The sequence below is a fragment of the Siphateles boraxobius genome, unplaced genomic scaffold (genome assembly GCF_051911475.1).
Source record: "Siphateles boraxobius isolate OS27281-9 unplaced genomic scaffold, OSU_SipBor_1 16, whole genome shotgun sequence".
Lineage (NCBI taxonomy): Eukaryota > Metazoa > Chordata > Actinopteri > Cypriniformes > Leuciscidae > Siphateles > Siphateles boraxobius.
This window is the reverse complement of record NW_027508766.1, coordinates 14,153,518-14,169,854: the sequence shown is the minus strand read 5'-3', so window position 1 is coordinate 14,169,854 and position 16,337 is coordinate 14,153,518. Positions and strand designations below refer to the sequence as shown.

General features: G+C 39.1%; 1 protein-coding gene across 12 annotated transcripts in view; it reads left to right on the top strand.

Annotated features, from left to right (window-relative positions):
• The window catches only part of mctp1a (multiple C2 domains, transmembrane 1a), a 213,682-nt gene that overhangs the window by 194,171 nt on the left and 3,174 nt on the right, over window positions 1-16,337 (top strand). The gene's annotated exons all lie outside the window — the stretch shown is intronic.

Sequence of the window (16,337 nt, the reverse complement as noted above, 5' to 3'; positions counted from 1 at the left end):
CCGCTCATGGTAATATGCATAAATGCAGAATCAGGGAATTCTATTCTTGTCATCACAGACAGCCTTGTGACTCATTACCATGGAAAGAGTGCAAGATGTTGACTTTTTAAACAAACTTCACCTAAACTTTTATACCTATAATGGCACTTTATTCTGTGGAGATCTGTTAAATCAAGCCCTGGTACATAACCATACTTATAGCTGAAGAAATATCAAATTAACAAAGTGTAAAATCAATTAAATATTAATAAGCATTATATATATATATATAATGCTTATTAATATTTGATTGATTTTACACTTTGTTAATTTGATATTTCTTCAGCTATAAGTATGGTTATGTACCAGGGCTTGATTTAACAGATCTCAACTCACTTCTTTTTGTGTTTTGAAGGTCACGCTAAAAGTTGAAACCTTCTTATCATGTCTGTATAATTTTCTTTGTGCTATTGAATATCTTAAAGCATGAAAATCCATCATATAATATTAATTATTACATTTCAAAAACTAAGATAATATAAACCAGTGATCTAATTATTGTTCATTGATTTAAAATGTATTTACTTTTTAAAATGTAATATTTCAAATTTATTAACAATCTCTCAGATGCTGCGCCATTTCCATCATGACCAACAATTTGGCCACAATATATATATATATATATATATCTTCCCCCCATAAGTTAGTGTATGTGATTACCAACGAAAAAGATTGATATGAAATGTGAGGTGTGTGAATATTATTATTATGTGTGTAATCTCCAGTCAAATTATAAAAAAAGTAATTAGTAATTAGGATGTATAAAAAGGTAGCTATTAAAAAATATATTTTATTCAGATATGTTTTATGCAGATACAATTTTTTTTGTCATGAATGTAATCAAACATAATACATAATTTGAGATGTGGTAGAAATGGCAGAATACAATTTTGAAAAAAAACAACAGTATAATATACAGTATACTACACACACACACACACACACACACACACACACACACACACACACACACACACACACACACACACACACACACACACGTAGTGTTTCCATGTTTTATGGGGACTTTCCATAGACATAATGATTTTTATACTGTACAAACTGTATATTCTATTCCCTTACACTAACCCTACCCCTAAACCTACACATCACAGTAAACTTTCTGCATTCTTACATTTTCAAAAAACATCACTTAGTATGATTTATAAGGTGTTTTCCTCATGGGGACCAAAAAATGTCCCCACACGAACAAGGATTTCAGATATTGCCATCCTTATTGGGACATTTTGTCCCCATAATGTAGGGTTTACCAGGCCACACACACACACACACACACACACACACACACACACACACACACACACACACACACACACACACACACACACACACACACACACACACACACACACACACACACACACACACACACACACACACACACACTATAATCACATTGTTAACAAAAAAAGTAAACAAATCTTATTAATTTATATTAAAATATTTGTTTACTAGTGTTATTGAAGTCCACAAATCTACCTTTTGGATCTTACATCCTGTGGATTTATATATCCATATATCCGTAGTTGAAGAAACACCCAATTATATTCTTATCCCTGTTGGCCTTCATGAGGAATGTGTTTCATAAATTTCATTTAGTTAAGTTGAATGTAAATGACTTGTGATGTTTTCAGTCTGCACGTGTCTCTCGGTAGATTTATAGACTTCTTGCTGTGTTGTACTGAGTCATGCTTTGTTATTGAGTGTAATGAGTGTAAAGCAGTAATCCTCTCCCGGTCTGCTTCTACATTAACCGTGAGATCTGAGTTATGTGGCCCGCCCCATTGTCCCGTCCTTAATCAACAGCGTTCTGTTCGAGCAGCGAGGTGCTGGCGTTTAACTGCAATTAAAACCTGAGCTCGTAAACACAAGGCCGGCCTGTTATCGTGCTTCCTCTGTGTCGGGATAAACCCTGCGGTGCTGACTGCGGGGGTGACACAGGGCTCTGATCCAGGACCAATCGCTTGCCACATCAGCACAGACACGTTCGCCTTTGATGAGCCCGGGGCGGCGGGCAGGCTTTGATCTCTAAAGAGTCGTAATCCCTAGCCCCTGCGTGGCTTTGCATCGGCCCTGCAGCTGCAGGTAGCCTGCTCTAAATTAGCACGATGCGGCTAGGTCGCTAAGGTGCGTTTACCCCAAACACCTGGAGCCCAGAAGGTCCCTGCAGGTAGGAAGCCCAGAGGAGACCTGGCTAATGATGTACGGTGAGGTTCACGCTCAGAAGAGCAGGCCGCCGTGGGCTTTCTGTGCCCTGTTACAGCTTTTGATTTAGGACATTCCAAAAAAGTACTTGAACATCAGCATGATGCGCGGAACGTTCCGCTCTGCATCGCACAACTGCCCGTGGAGGTCCGTTCACCTCTGTTTTCTGGGTTAGAGACAATGGGCAGGGCGGAGGCTGCGCTTCTGTGGCACCTCGGAGACTCAAACAAAGCGCCCCTGCATCGGGGTGTGATCTGCACATGCCCAGGGGCCCGAACGTTCTGCACAAGTGACAAATGGAGGGCTATTTTTGAGGTTCTGATGCGACCCACACCTCCCGCACTGTCCCGTGATGAAAGCCCTGCAAGGCCGAGAGAGAGGCCAGCATTGCCTTTTTTACAGATCATTTGGAGGTGCCTCAGAACAACATGAACTGATGAGCTCCTAATGACTTTTTACATAAAGGGCATCTATGCAGCAGTCTGTAAGTACAGAGTGTCTTTGAATGGGAACTTACAACTCCCACAGCTCTGTGGGTGCATTTCTTATTCACCTTGTTTGTGTTATTTTGAGTGCGCTGCTCGCATAGACCTTATGCGCCAGAGAAATAAGCACGCAGCTTGTCTTTAGAAACGTGTGTTTGAACTTTAGTTTTTGCGGTAGCTATGTATATTTCTATGGCATCAATATCGAATAGTAATTAGCTGGTGAAGTGGATTTACTTATTGTCGAGTTATCATGAGCATTGTAATGTTTGAAGTGGATGGCATAACAAATGTAAGTAGACCGGGAAGATTTTAAAATGAGCGGTTCATTCATAAATCCGTATGATCTTGCCTTCATGTTGTGGAAATACAAACAGCACACTGGGCCCTATTTTAACAACGTAAGCGCATGGTCTAAAATGCATGGCGCAAGTGCACTTAGGGCGCATCCGAATCCACTTTTGCTAGTTTAACGACGGGAAAAATGGTCTGTGCGCCCAGCGCATAGTCTATAAGGGTTATCCCTATTCTCTTAATGAGTAATGGGTGTGTTTTGTGCGTAATGTGCAATAAAACCAATCCGAATCTGATCTCCCATTCACTTTAAAGGGACACCAGGCAACTTTTTTACCTTAACTGAACAGCTTCGGAGTCAGTGGAATGGTTATATTACTTATTTTGGCTTGAATGGTGGTGGTTTCGCACCCCCCTGGTGCCTGAGAGCGTAAAAAACTCACTTGCAACTTTGGGCCTGCGGGCCGCCGGCCTCGCCGTCAGGAAGTATCGCGTGATATCAGGTCTCGCGTTGTAACGAATTGCTTGACGGCACTGCAGACGTACACGCCCCCATTCAAGCACCAGCTAGCTATAAACAAAGGGCAACGATAGATAGAGTAATGGCTGAGCCTGTAAAAAGAAGCAGAAAGCTAGGAAATCTTTGTCGGAGGACCAACGAAAGAGGAAACGGGAGACTGACCGAGCTAGAAGTCAGACTCGAGTAAATATCGGACCAGCTTTTTCAGAATGGCGAGAACTGAGAGAAACAGAAGCCTGCAAAACGGATGCTGACCTGGCCTTCTTGCTGTTGCACTTCTTTGGAATTATCTTTGGAATAAACTGTTTAATATTTAAATTTCAAGTAATTGTGACCTCAGGATGTTTGCTATTGTCTGTAAAGGTTTTTATTATGATCGCTGTCTGTTACGGGCTTACTAGTACGCTAGATACTATAACTTTGATGTTAGCATTGTCATTAGCAAACACGTTTGATTTCTGTAGTTGTTTGGCCGTTCCTCTGTCGGTTTTATTTGTGTAACTCAGTTCGCAAATAAATAGATATCAAATTCTTCAAATCAAGACACCGGTGTATCCTACCCGTGTCTAAATGGCTAGCGGAGATTTTGGCTTGATCTAGCTAGATGGATGCTGCCCTTCTATGTGTCTAATTTAGCTTGCACGTTGCATCCAGGTGTTACTTTGCTTTTATTTGGCTTATTGTAGCTTTTTTGCAGTGCGCTACATTGTGTAGAAGCCGATGGCTCACCGATCGCATTCTGTATTGTATTCATCCATAATATGCTACAAATCCTCTCAACTACAACAAAGCCCAGACTCAAAATATTTTCCGTGACCATCTTGTCAATAAACATGTTGCACATATCATGAGCGAGCTAGAAAAAACGTTCTGATGTTTTCTTAGACAAGCAAAGGTAAACTGTCATTTTACGAGATGAACTTATAGACCTTGCTAATATAACTTTGGACAAATTAGCCTCCGATATATATATATATTTTTTTTTTATGCTCATGCCCACTCTCCCCCCCAAAAAAACATAAAACACTAAAGCAATAGTTCGCCTCGTTCATATCGTTCATTCCCGGTAAAAATACTAGTATGCATGACAACACAATAAAAAAAAATCTCCATCAGTTGGAAAGAAAATATTGCTTTACTTAGCTCGGTAGACATAACTGGTTTTGAAATAGCGATTCATGCTCAGCAGGGTTGACAGCTGATCAGCTGGGTTGCTCATGGCGAGGAACAACAGTACTACCAGACACTAGGGGGAGCTTTGTAGAGAAAAAAAACACTCAGGCTTGGCTGGTGTCCTTTTAAAAGCCAGTTGTGCTCGCACCATGGCGGATTCGCTATTTACATGGCAGAATTTGCAAGCGGAAAGACTGAAGTCTGCTCGTGCGCAGACATCTACGGGACAAGCCGGATTCCACCATATCTTTATCTACACAATAATAATCTTTTACATTGTAATCCTTTTATGTGTATGTGCATGTTTGTGTGCTGCTGCACACCCTGTGTGTATAATAAGCAGAGTGTATGTGCGTTGTGCACCCACCTATAGGCTCATATTACTAATGCACCCTTTAAATATCAAAAGAATACTACACAGTCTATTTCAGTTGCCTCAAAATAGCAATGCGCCAACAATGCACCTGAACACACCTTGTTTTCAGACCAGCACGCCCATGGGCGCACAAATAGGTGCAAATGCATTTGCTATTTAAACAACGTTGCACACGGCGTGAAAATGATAACTGTGTCGGGCTGAAACTAGCAAAAAACACTTGCGTCGCTCCTGGCACCACATTGCGCCAGGTGTATGATAGGACCCTATGAGTGCTGCGCTGAAAAGGGCCGGGGCTACATAAGGTCAATATGCACATGCATTTTGCATTTCGGTGGATACAGTTAAGTGACGTGTTGTGGTCTAAAAGGAGGAGGCAAATTCTCCTCTCTGGCTTTGGGTACCTTTTTTTTTGGGTTATTTTTAACAATTATTGGGTTAATGGAACACCGTTTACCAAACTTTTATCAATAAGCTATAATATTAACATATTCATATTAGTATACTATTATTAAAGGTTATTTATTAAATGCAAATGTCGTTACATGCTTTAAAAATAACAAAAGTTATAAAAACATGGACACAATAACAATAATGTTTATTTTATTGTACTACTTGTTCTTGTTTGTATATTATTCTTATTTTTTATTATATTAATTGCAATTATTTTATTTTCCATCCATCCATTCAAAACGCTTGTCCTATGTAGAGTCACAGGGATGCTGGAGCCGGCTGGGAAACACCCCTGATGGAAGGACAGTCCATCACAGTTTATTTTATTTTATTATTCTATTTTATTTTATTTACCCTTTATTTCTCCATTCACATTCACATTCACACTATACTTAAACAGTGAGCTCAAGACCTCCCTCTGAAACTTTATTCGCTGGTGTTGCTGTTGGACACTTTTACTAAATTAGTGACTTCACATTTGTTGTAATATATTTTTGGACTTTTGATTACTTTCTCCTCCAGATTTTTTGAGCAGGCACTGCTGTCCTTTTCTCCTTTTGGAAAATGCCCTTAAAATGGATACATTCATTAAATTACTTTATTAATTGCCGACGTTGAAGGTGTTTTGAAGATCAGGCAGGTTAAGTGTACACTATACACAAGTGCTGTGGTTATTCTAAGGTTTGTTGTAAATCTTAATACATACCACCTCTGTGCACTGAGCCCATGGCCTTTTTAGTGCACTGCAGGAGACCTGTGATATATCAAACCTGCTGTGATGTGTGTATTCACTTTGAATTACTCTCCCAGTTTACACACTCTATGTTATTTTCATGTACCAGCCAATAGACTCCTCCGAGAATATCTTTACCTGCTGTGCGTCTGCCTCACTGCTTTAAATAAAGCACATTCTGATATAATGCTATACTTTCTCCCTTAAATGAGGCCAACTGGCATTACCAACTTAACATTCTCTACCAGGTGTCTAAGACGTGTCCTGTCGCATGCTTTATGTTGCCATTAGCCAATGCAGGAACTGCGTGCGTAACTGGGACGCTAGCAATTAGCACGCCAAAGGCTCCATTATGGGCTATGCAAATGCTGAGATTAAAATGCATCCGCAGCGGTACAATTCAGCTCTTAGCCAATTCATCACCTGCGAAGGGCATGCACTTGAGGAGAGAAGAAAAGAGGGCAAACAATAGCAAAATTTGTCTGTTTTCTGAGGACATGGCTATCATTTATGGACACTTTTTGCAATGGCTGATTTTGTCCACTACACTTTATGAGATAGCTTGGAGCAGGCATGTATATTTCCCCTATTGTTAATATAATGTTTGCAACTTATTTGTTTGTTTATTAGCGAGTGGCAATCCAGTGCTAGAATTTATTGTATTCTTCATTTTTGTTTTTGCACCCCAATCTATAACCCCTACTCCATCACTTATCTATCTCTCTCTCTATATATATATATATATGTGTGTGTGTGTGTGTATATATAAATATATCACACACACACACACACACACACACACACACACACACACACACACACACACACACACACACACACACACACACACACACACACACACACACACACACACACACACACACACACACACACACACACACACACGTTTACTTTGTTATCTAAATGGGGATATTCCATAGAGGGTTTGGTTTTTATTCTATACAAACTGTATATTCTATCCACTTACACTAACACTACCCCTTAACCTACATATCACACACAACTTTCTGCATTTTTTAAAAACCTTTAATTACTTAATTTTTATACCAGATTGGTACACACATACACACACACACACACACACACACACACACACACACACACACACACACACACACACACACACACACACACACACACACAAAATGGATAAAAAAACAAAAAAGCTCAAAAGAATAAGCGTACATTGACTACAACACAATCAATCAATTATATTTCACTGATTCTCTCTTGTTTTTGCACGTGTTCATAATTTATTTGTATAACAGCCTGGCCATAAACCATGTTCGCACATTGCATTATCACACACACACACAAAAAAAGACTGCAAGCACAAAGATGTCAATTTTCCCAATTTCTTTTTTACATCACATGGCCTTCTGTGTATGTGTGCACAGGTGCTCAATAGGGTTCAGGTCTGGGGTTTCATACTTGGCCACTCCATCACCTGCACTTTTCTCAGCAAGGAAGTTGTCTGTGTGTTATGGGGCGTTTTCATGCCATTCGGCCCAGTTTCCAAAGGGAGGGCATCATGTTCTGCTTCAGGATGTCACAGTACATGTTGGAATCCATGTTTCCCTCAATGAAGCTCTGCTCCCCAGTACTAGCAGCACTTATGCAGCCCCAGACCATGATGCTACCACCACCATGCTTGGGACTCTAGCGAAGACACAATTTTCTTGGTACTCCTCACCAGGGTGCCGCCACACATGCTGGACACCATCTGAGCCAAACAAGTTTATCTTAGTCTCATCAGACCACAGGACATGGTTCCAGTAATGCATGCTCTTGGACAGGTTGCTTTCAGCAAACTGTATGCGGACTTTCTTGTGAGCCAGCTTCAGAAGAGTCTTCCTTCTGGGACGACAGCTATGCAAACCAACTTAATTGCAGTGTGGGGCGTGTGGTCTGAGCACTGACAAGCTGACCTTCTGCAACCTCTAAAGCAATGCTGGCAGCACTCATGTGTCTGTTTTTTGAAGCCAGCTTCTGCACCTGACACACAGCACGAGGACACAACTTCTTTGATTGACCCTTGAGAGATCTGTTCGAAGTGGAACCCGTCTTGGAAAACCTCTGGATGACCCTGGCCACTGTAGTGTAACTCAGTTTCAGGGTGTTACCAATCTTCTTATAGCCTAGGCCATCTTTGTGGAGAGCAACAGTTCTAATTCTTAAATCCTTAGAGCGTTATTTGCCATGAGGCCGATAAGTTTTTCTGATTCGCCGATGTGTTGGAAGCGCGACTTTTATTTTGACGGCGCTGCAGACTTTTATTTTGACGGGCGGCGCTGAGAAGAGAACGGCAGCGCCTGAATCTGATGATCATACAGCGCTCACTCACATTCTCCGTCTCTCTGTCAGTCATATCTAATACTTTGTTAGACAGAACCGGTGGCTACAGAACTGGTAATCAAAGAAAGCAAATGGTATGCGAAAAAGTAATGCGTTTGCTTTTATATTATTTGTAACCAAAAAGGCAAACAATCAGGCTAAAATACTTTCTCATTTACCATCAACATTCAGCAAATTCGCATCTACATCATTTAAACAAATCTCTGAATATCTTATAAACATTAAATTTCACAAACATTGCAGATTTAATCGAATCCAGCTGTGATATTTTGTGAAGTGTGCAGTAATAGCCTGCGTGTTCCTGCGAGTGACGGTCCTTGAGTAAATGCAAACAGAAGATCAGCTTCACCGGAGACGCGATCGAAAAAAAGATTAAAATATGCCGTGCTATATCCAGTTGCCCACTGTGTCATATTCATGTCGTTTTCACTGTATGTGTGCTGTAAGTAAAATTAGTGTTACCTTGTCAAAAGTCAAAGTAAAAAAAAAAATTATTATCAGTGCGCATTAAATTGCCAGATTACTAAGTGCCCTGTTACAGTGTTTACTTCCTTTTTATTCACATATTCATGTATTTTTAAACAATTACTTTATTTGTGAAAAATACTGTAATAGGATTGCAGATTCAAGAAGTTGCCATCTAAAGTATAGGTCCTAAGCATGTTTATTTTTAAATATTTATTAAATTTATTAAATATTGATTTATATATAAATATTAAGTGTGTGTATATATATATATATATATATATATATATATATATATATATATATATATATAATGTATATACATATATATGTGTGTGTGTGTGTGTGTGTGTGTGTGTATATATATATGTTTGATATATAAATATCGGCCATCGGCCACCCTGCTCTCTAAGATATAGGCATCGGCCATCAAAAAACCCATATCGGTCGACCACTAATATATATATATATATATATATATATATATATATAGGGCTTGACATCAACTTTTTTGTTCACGCCACATTTTTTTGTTGTGAAATTACCTGATTAAAGTTGACTATGGCGTGCTAAAATTTCTTGAACTAGATTTACAACCCTTTTAAATGTAAAACCGCTGTACACACCCAAATCAAGACTACATAAATGTATAACAATACAGGTCATTATCATTAGCTCTGGTAAGGTTGTGTGTAAAGCTCCTTTTTTAAATAAAACCATGTATTGAGATAAAGACATAAAAAATGTAGCTCTTATTGCATAATAAAAGTGGTGCATGGATGTAGAAGATTAATAAAAAAGATAAAAAACTAAACTGAAAAAACCTTTAGCATTAGAAACAATGTCTGTTTAAAAATCAGAATCAGACTCAGAATTACTTTATTGAGCCCTGACAGGAAATTCTTTGTAACAAGTTGCAATGGAAAGTAGGTCAGTCTTGAAACCTCAAGAAAAAATGCATGCCATGGTTCGGACAAAGTTGCTTTTGTTTTCATTAAAATTTGAGGGGAACGTTCCTCTCATCATAAAGAAACACATTTCGGTTTGTGTCATTTTTTGTGCTTAGGCCCTAATAATGACTACTGGTAAGGTTGAAATGGATTGAAATATACAATATAAATATAAACACTCCTTATCATCAACAACAGCAGTAAATAATAGAGTAGAAAAAACAATTCAAATTCTGAAAAAAATACTTGAATGTGAGAGTGATTGTGGCGAGCAGGACGAGGCCGAGGGACGTGAGAGAACGGCACGAGGCCGGTGGCGTGATTAATGATGAACGACACCTGCGCGACGCACCGGTCTCATATCTCTCACGGAGGAGCGGAAGCATAAAAGGAGGAACGATGACTGTGAATAGCGAGAGAGGACAGGCCTGAATTTTATTTGACGTTTTGTTTTATTGTTTGTGGTGGCAGTCGACCGTGAGGGGCTGCCGTCTTTACTTTCGTTTTTGTATTTGTTTTATTTTGTCATTAAAATGTATTTGATTGTTCGCCGCCTCCCGCTTCCTTCTTCCATTTAACATCTGAACTGCGTTACACTGGTGCCGAAACCCGGGAAGAAGGAGATGCCTACAATTATTCAACCCGCCAAAGTGGCTCGTTGGAGTGACTGTGTTACCCGCCACGAGCAAAATCCACCCGCATTTGGGTGTTAATGTCAAGCCCTGTATGTATATATATATATATATATATATATATATATATATATATATATATATATATATATATATATATATATACATATACACACTCACTTTTCTTGTATCTGAGGAGAGAGCACGTCCTATTGGTTGTGTAGGTGCTGAAACTGAAGGTATGAAAGTCGTGCATACTGTATCAAAGGCCTGTCTTTGCTGCACCAGGGGTTTCTATTTAGAGTTTAAACAAGCAATTAGCATGCACCTCACCGTAGGAAAATAAAAAGTTAGGAGAAACTTTCCTCAGTGCATTTTCCCTATCTTTTCACCTCGAAATATTGTAGTATTGTTTTTTTTTTCTCGCCAATTGATGAGAGCTTGTCTGTGGGCGTCTCCGAGCCCTTTTTTTCTCTTCTAGAGGAGCATTTAATGCCCCTAATGCAAGGTTAGGTGTCACTAGAGATGAAGCAGGCGAGATTTCAGTCCTTCTCTATAAACAGCATAGCATAGTATCATTAAAAATGTTCAGCTTTCATTTACTTATTTATATTTGCCTGTCGCCCATGTGGCTTCAAACCCCGATCCACGCTTGGAGGCAGGACGGCATTGCGCACTCGGCTGCGGCAGGTCCCGGGACGGCGCCTGACACCGCTAAACGAAGCGCTCGTGCGTGTGGCGCCCCCTCCACAAGAGCGTACTTCAAAGTGTGTTTTGTAGTGCAACTGTCAACATGGGGGAGCGAGGGTGGAGCAGCCTTTGAGCAGCGTAAGGTCTTTACCCATCGTCTCCACGGATGTTCTCTTTGTGCTCGGCACTTGCTCCAAATTGCTATCTCACCATATTCACTTTAACCCCCCTCATTCCAACTACTAAAGTTCTTTTCTTTGTAATGTTCCCTTTTTTACTTTCTCTGCATGCTTCTTTGACTCTAACTAGTGTGGCGTGTTATCTTGGGTGGGACAGCTCTCTGTCATTAAAGCTGGTGTGCTTGTTGCACCATACAGGATGGCATAACTGTCAGCAGTTAAGTGTAATAGAGCCTCTGACGTGCCACACGCTCTTTATAGCGCTACTTTTGATTGAGCCTTTATTGTTGTTTGCCTTCGTTTCTTTTCTTCCATTAGATTCACTAATGTCGATCTTCATCGCCTCACCTTGACACGCAAACTTTTGTTTACACGCAGTTCAAGGGAGGCTTCTGAAGTCAGACGCGACCCTGATGCGTTTAAAGTGAATACGTAAATAATGACCCCGTTAGGCTGCAATTTAAAGCCTGCTTTGAAGAAGACGAATGCCAGGCCGCTCTGAAATCCTCCAGAAATGCTCTACCTGCAGCTAGTGTGTGGACCCTATTGTCAACCCTGAATTAGCGTTGTTTTAAGGCTGACTTTAATTGACTTGATTACAATTTTTAATCGAATTAATTCAGCTATGTGCTGATTAATTCATCTGATTAATTGCATCTATCAAGCTAATTATGAACTTTGTTGAATGATGGAAGCTGAATAGCCTTGAACTCAATGCAAGTAAAACTAAAGAGATTGTAATAGATTTCTGAAAGAAAACACAGCATTTACTTTCTGTAAATATTGAAGGAGTGGATATTGAAATTGTGAAATCTTACAAATATCTGGGTGTCTACTGAAATAAGTTGGACTGGTTTGATCACAGGAATTACTTGTATAAAGAGGGTCAGAGTCGTATTCACTTGAGATGTTTGAGATCTTTTGGGGCGTGTCGAGTATTGTTAAGGACTTTCTATGACACTGTAATGGCATCTGTATTTTTTATGCTGTGGTATGCTGGGCTGGGGGGATTTATGTGAGGGACAAAAACAGACTTAAACTGATTAAGAAGGCGAACTCAGTTATGGGCTGTTATTTGCCCTCTGTTGAGGAAATTGGGCAAGAAAGGATGGTAGGGAAACTGTCCTCCATCATGAAGTATAAATCTCACCCCCTCCATGATACAGTGTGTGCTATGTGTAGTTTATTTAGCAACTTATCTACCCATGTTGCTCAAAAGAGAGATACAGAAGGTCTTTTCTTCCAAATGCCGTGAGATTGTTTAATCAAATGTGATCAAGACTTGTCATAACAAGACGTGTTATTTTGTGTTTGATATTGTTACCATCAAGGAGACATTTTAGAGAACCTCGGGCGAGTAAAAATGTGTACCAGATGTCATTTGTGCCAACTACCATTAGAATTTTAAATGTTGAGAAGATATGAATGTGATTAGGGGTGGATATGTATGCATAGATTGTAAATGTACATATGGAAATGTTATTGTTATGTTGGGCTGGTGTCCTTGTGTGTGGTGTATAGTGAAGCCAAAGACAAATTTCCACTTGTGGAAAATAAAGGAACTAAACTATACTAAACTATATGTTGTGCTTGTTGTGGTGTGGGTCCATTTGGGGTAGTTTTTTACTTTGATTAATGTATTGTATTTTATTTATAGTATGTTGCTGCTGTGACAAGTGAATTTCCCCTTTGGGGATGGATGGATCAATCAATCAATCAGATAATTTTGATTGTTTTAAGAAAAAAATATTTTTTTATTGTTAATTTATTTGGTTAATTAATTTGATGTTTTTGATTTTCCATGCTTACAGTACATTTGACCTTCATGTCCTGATGAAAATCAGTTAAGAGAAAATTCATTTATGGATCACATTCAGCTACTGATGCTGTGTTTGCATGTGGCACAGGCAAACCCAGTCTCACACCAAGATGGATGGCTGTGAGATGGAGACACTCCACAGTGTAGGTGGTGACTGATGTTTCTGTTGAGTTGGCAGTACATGGACCACATTTCTTAGGGAGTGACGTCAGTCAGTTTGAGGGCCAGATCTGAGGGAAAACCAGTGATCGGTCTGTTTTGCTCAGAGGCACTTGACTGTCTTGTTATGGTGACAACCCTGTGAATGTTCAGCTGGTATATCTTCCCTTCCTGCTCTGTTCTAAAACCTAGTGAGCTTCCTCGTTAATTAGATAGGCAGCTATGCACAGTTGTAATCAAAATTATTCATCCCCCATTGCAAATCAGGTTTATTGGCAAAATGGTCAGACTTTTAGCTGTTTGCAATTAACAAATCAAACAAAAGTAATTTAAATAATAGATCAATACAACAAATGTTTCAAGTGGTTTCCCCAAATTCAACTGAAAATTCAACTTTTAATGACTCCTGCAGTCTCAAAATTATTCAACCCCTTCATGGCAAGCATCTTTAGTACTTTAGTAGAACACCCTTTTGCTGTTATGACCTTCTGCAAACGAGATGTATAAACCAGACACCAGATTCTGGCAGCGTTTCTGAGACATCTTAGCCCATTCCTCATGAGCATTGGCCTCCAGTTCAGTAATATTCTTGAGGTTTGCCTGCTGCAACCACCTTTTATTCCCACCAGAGATTTTCTATGGGGTTCAAGTCAGTTGACTGTGATGGCCACTGTATAATCTCCCAGGACTACTTCTGCAACCAAGCCTTGGTTGAATATGAGGTATGCTTGGGATCATTGTCCTGTTAGAAGGCCCAAATGACGGCAAGCTTCAGCTTCCTCACTGACGGCACGATATTTTCTCCTAAGATTTCTTTATACTTCAATGAATCCATCTTGGCTTCCACACACTGTAGGTGTCCAGTGCTAAATGATGCAAAGCAGCCCATGGGCATCACCGAGCGCCACCATGCTTATCTTTAGGCAGTGTTCTTTTCAGCATATGCTTCATAGGGCCGAAAAGTTCCAGTTTTGTTTCATCGCTCCATAGAACAGAATCCCCAAACTTCTGTACCTTATTTATATGATTTTGAACAAATTGGAGCCAACTTTTCTTGTGCTTTTGGGTCAGTAATGGTGTAGTCTTGGAGTTTGGGCATATAGTATGCACCTTACTGTGCAAGCTGAAACCTCAGTGCCTGTTGCCATCAAGTCTTGCAGCATGTCTTTTGCAGTCACTCGAGGATTTCCCTGAATCTGCCGCCTTAGAAATCAGGTTGCAGCCGTTGATAGCTTCCTTTTTCTGCCCTGTCCAGCTAGTCACCACTGTTCCTTTAACTTTGAACTTGCAAACTTCCAACAGTGTCTCTAGGAACATTTAGTGCTTTTGCTATCTTTTTTTATCCTGTTCCATGTTTGTGAAGGGTGAAGATATCTTCTCTTAACTTTTTGGACCATTCTTTTGACTTAGCTATATTTCTAACAATCAGTTCATGTTGACTCTAGCCAGTTCAGATATTCCATGTGTTCTAGCTCAAGCACACCTGGTGCAACTAACGAAGCCCTTGATTAGTTGCATCAGGTGTGCCTGAGACAACACCTGTTTTGCAGATTTGTGCTGTTGTGAGGGATTCTTTTCAGGGGGTTGAATAATTTGGAGACTGCGAAAGTCATTAAAAGTTAAATTTTCAGTTGAATTTGGGGAAACCACTTGAAACATTTGTTGTGTTGAGCTCTTTTAATTACTTTTGTTTGATTTGTTCATTGCAAACAAATTCTGTACATTTTGCAAATAAACCTGCTTCTTTAATGGGGGTTGAATATTTTTGATTACAGCTGTAGGTTGCAATTTTGTGTCATTCAAATGCATGGGACCATGGCATTCAATCAACATCTGTATACTGTAATAGACAAATACACATAGCACCCACATTTTGGGTTAAGTAGTAAATTAATTATTAATCAATTTTTAAAAAACACTTTTTAATACTGAATGAAACGCACTACTGTACACACCAATATATCCATAATTATAATTTAATGATAGCAAATACACAAAATAGTAAAAAAAAAAATTCTCTTTTAGACCTACAATTCACAATATAGTTCAAAAGTTTAGGGTTGGTAACGTGTTCATGTTTTTGAAAAAAAATTTCCTTATGCTCACCAAGGCTGTATTTATTTTAGAAAAAAATCATTAAAACAGTAAAATTGCACAATTTTATTGCAATTTAAAATAATTAAGCTGAATTTTCAGAATCATTACTCCAGTCTTCAATGTCCCATGATCCTTCATATTAGAATCATTCTAATATGCAGATTTGCCCGAGAAACATTTCTAATTAATATTAAGCATCTAAACTGTTTTCAACTTTGATAAATTATCAATGTTGAAAAGAGTTGTGTTGCTTAATACTATTGTGAATACCGTGATACTTTTTTTTTTTAGGATTCTTTGGTGAATAGAAAGTTCAAAAGATTTTTGTAACATTAAAAAAGGTCTCACTTTTGCACAATTTAATGCATCATTGCAGAATAAAAGTATTCATTTATTTGAAACAAAATAAAAATAAATAAATCTTACTAACCCCAAACTCAGTGAGAAAAAAGAAATCCCTATATATAGGATTTATTTTTTTCTGAGCTTGTGCATTGGGCAATTCTGGGAGCATCACTAACATGTGATCTTCTAAATTATAACCAATACAGTGTCTTTCAGTCATAGTCACAGTGACTGTGAGAATGTAGAATGCCAGTAACTGGTTAACTTGCCACATCATTGAAGCTTCTCATCCTCACCACTATCCCCGGCTATCAATCCGCCCACAT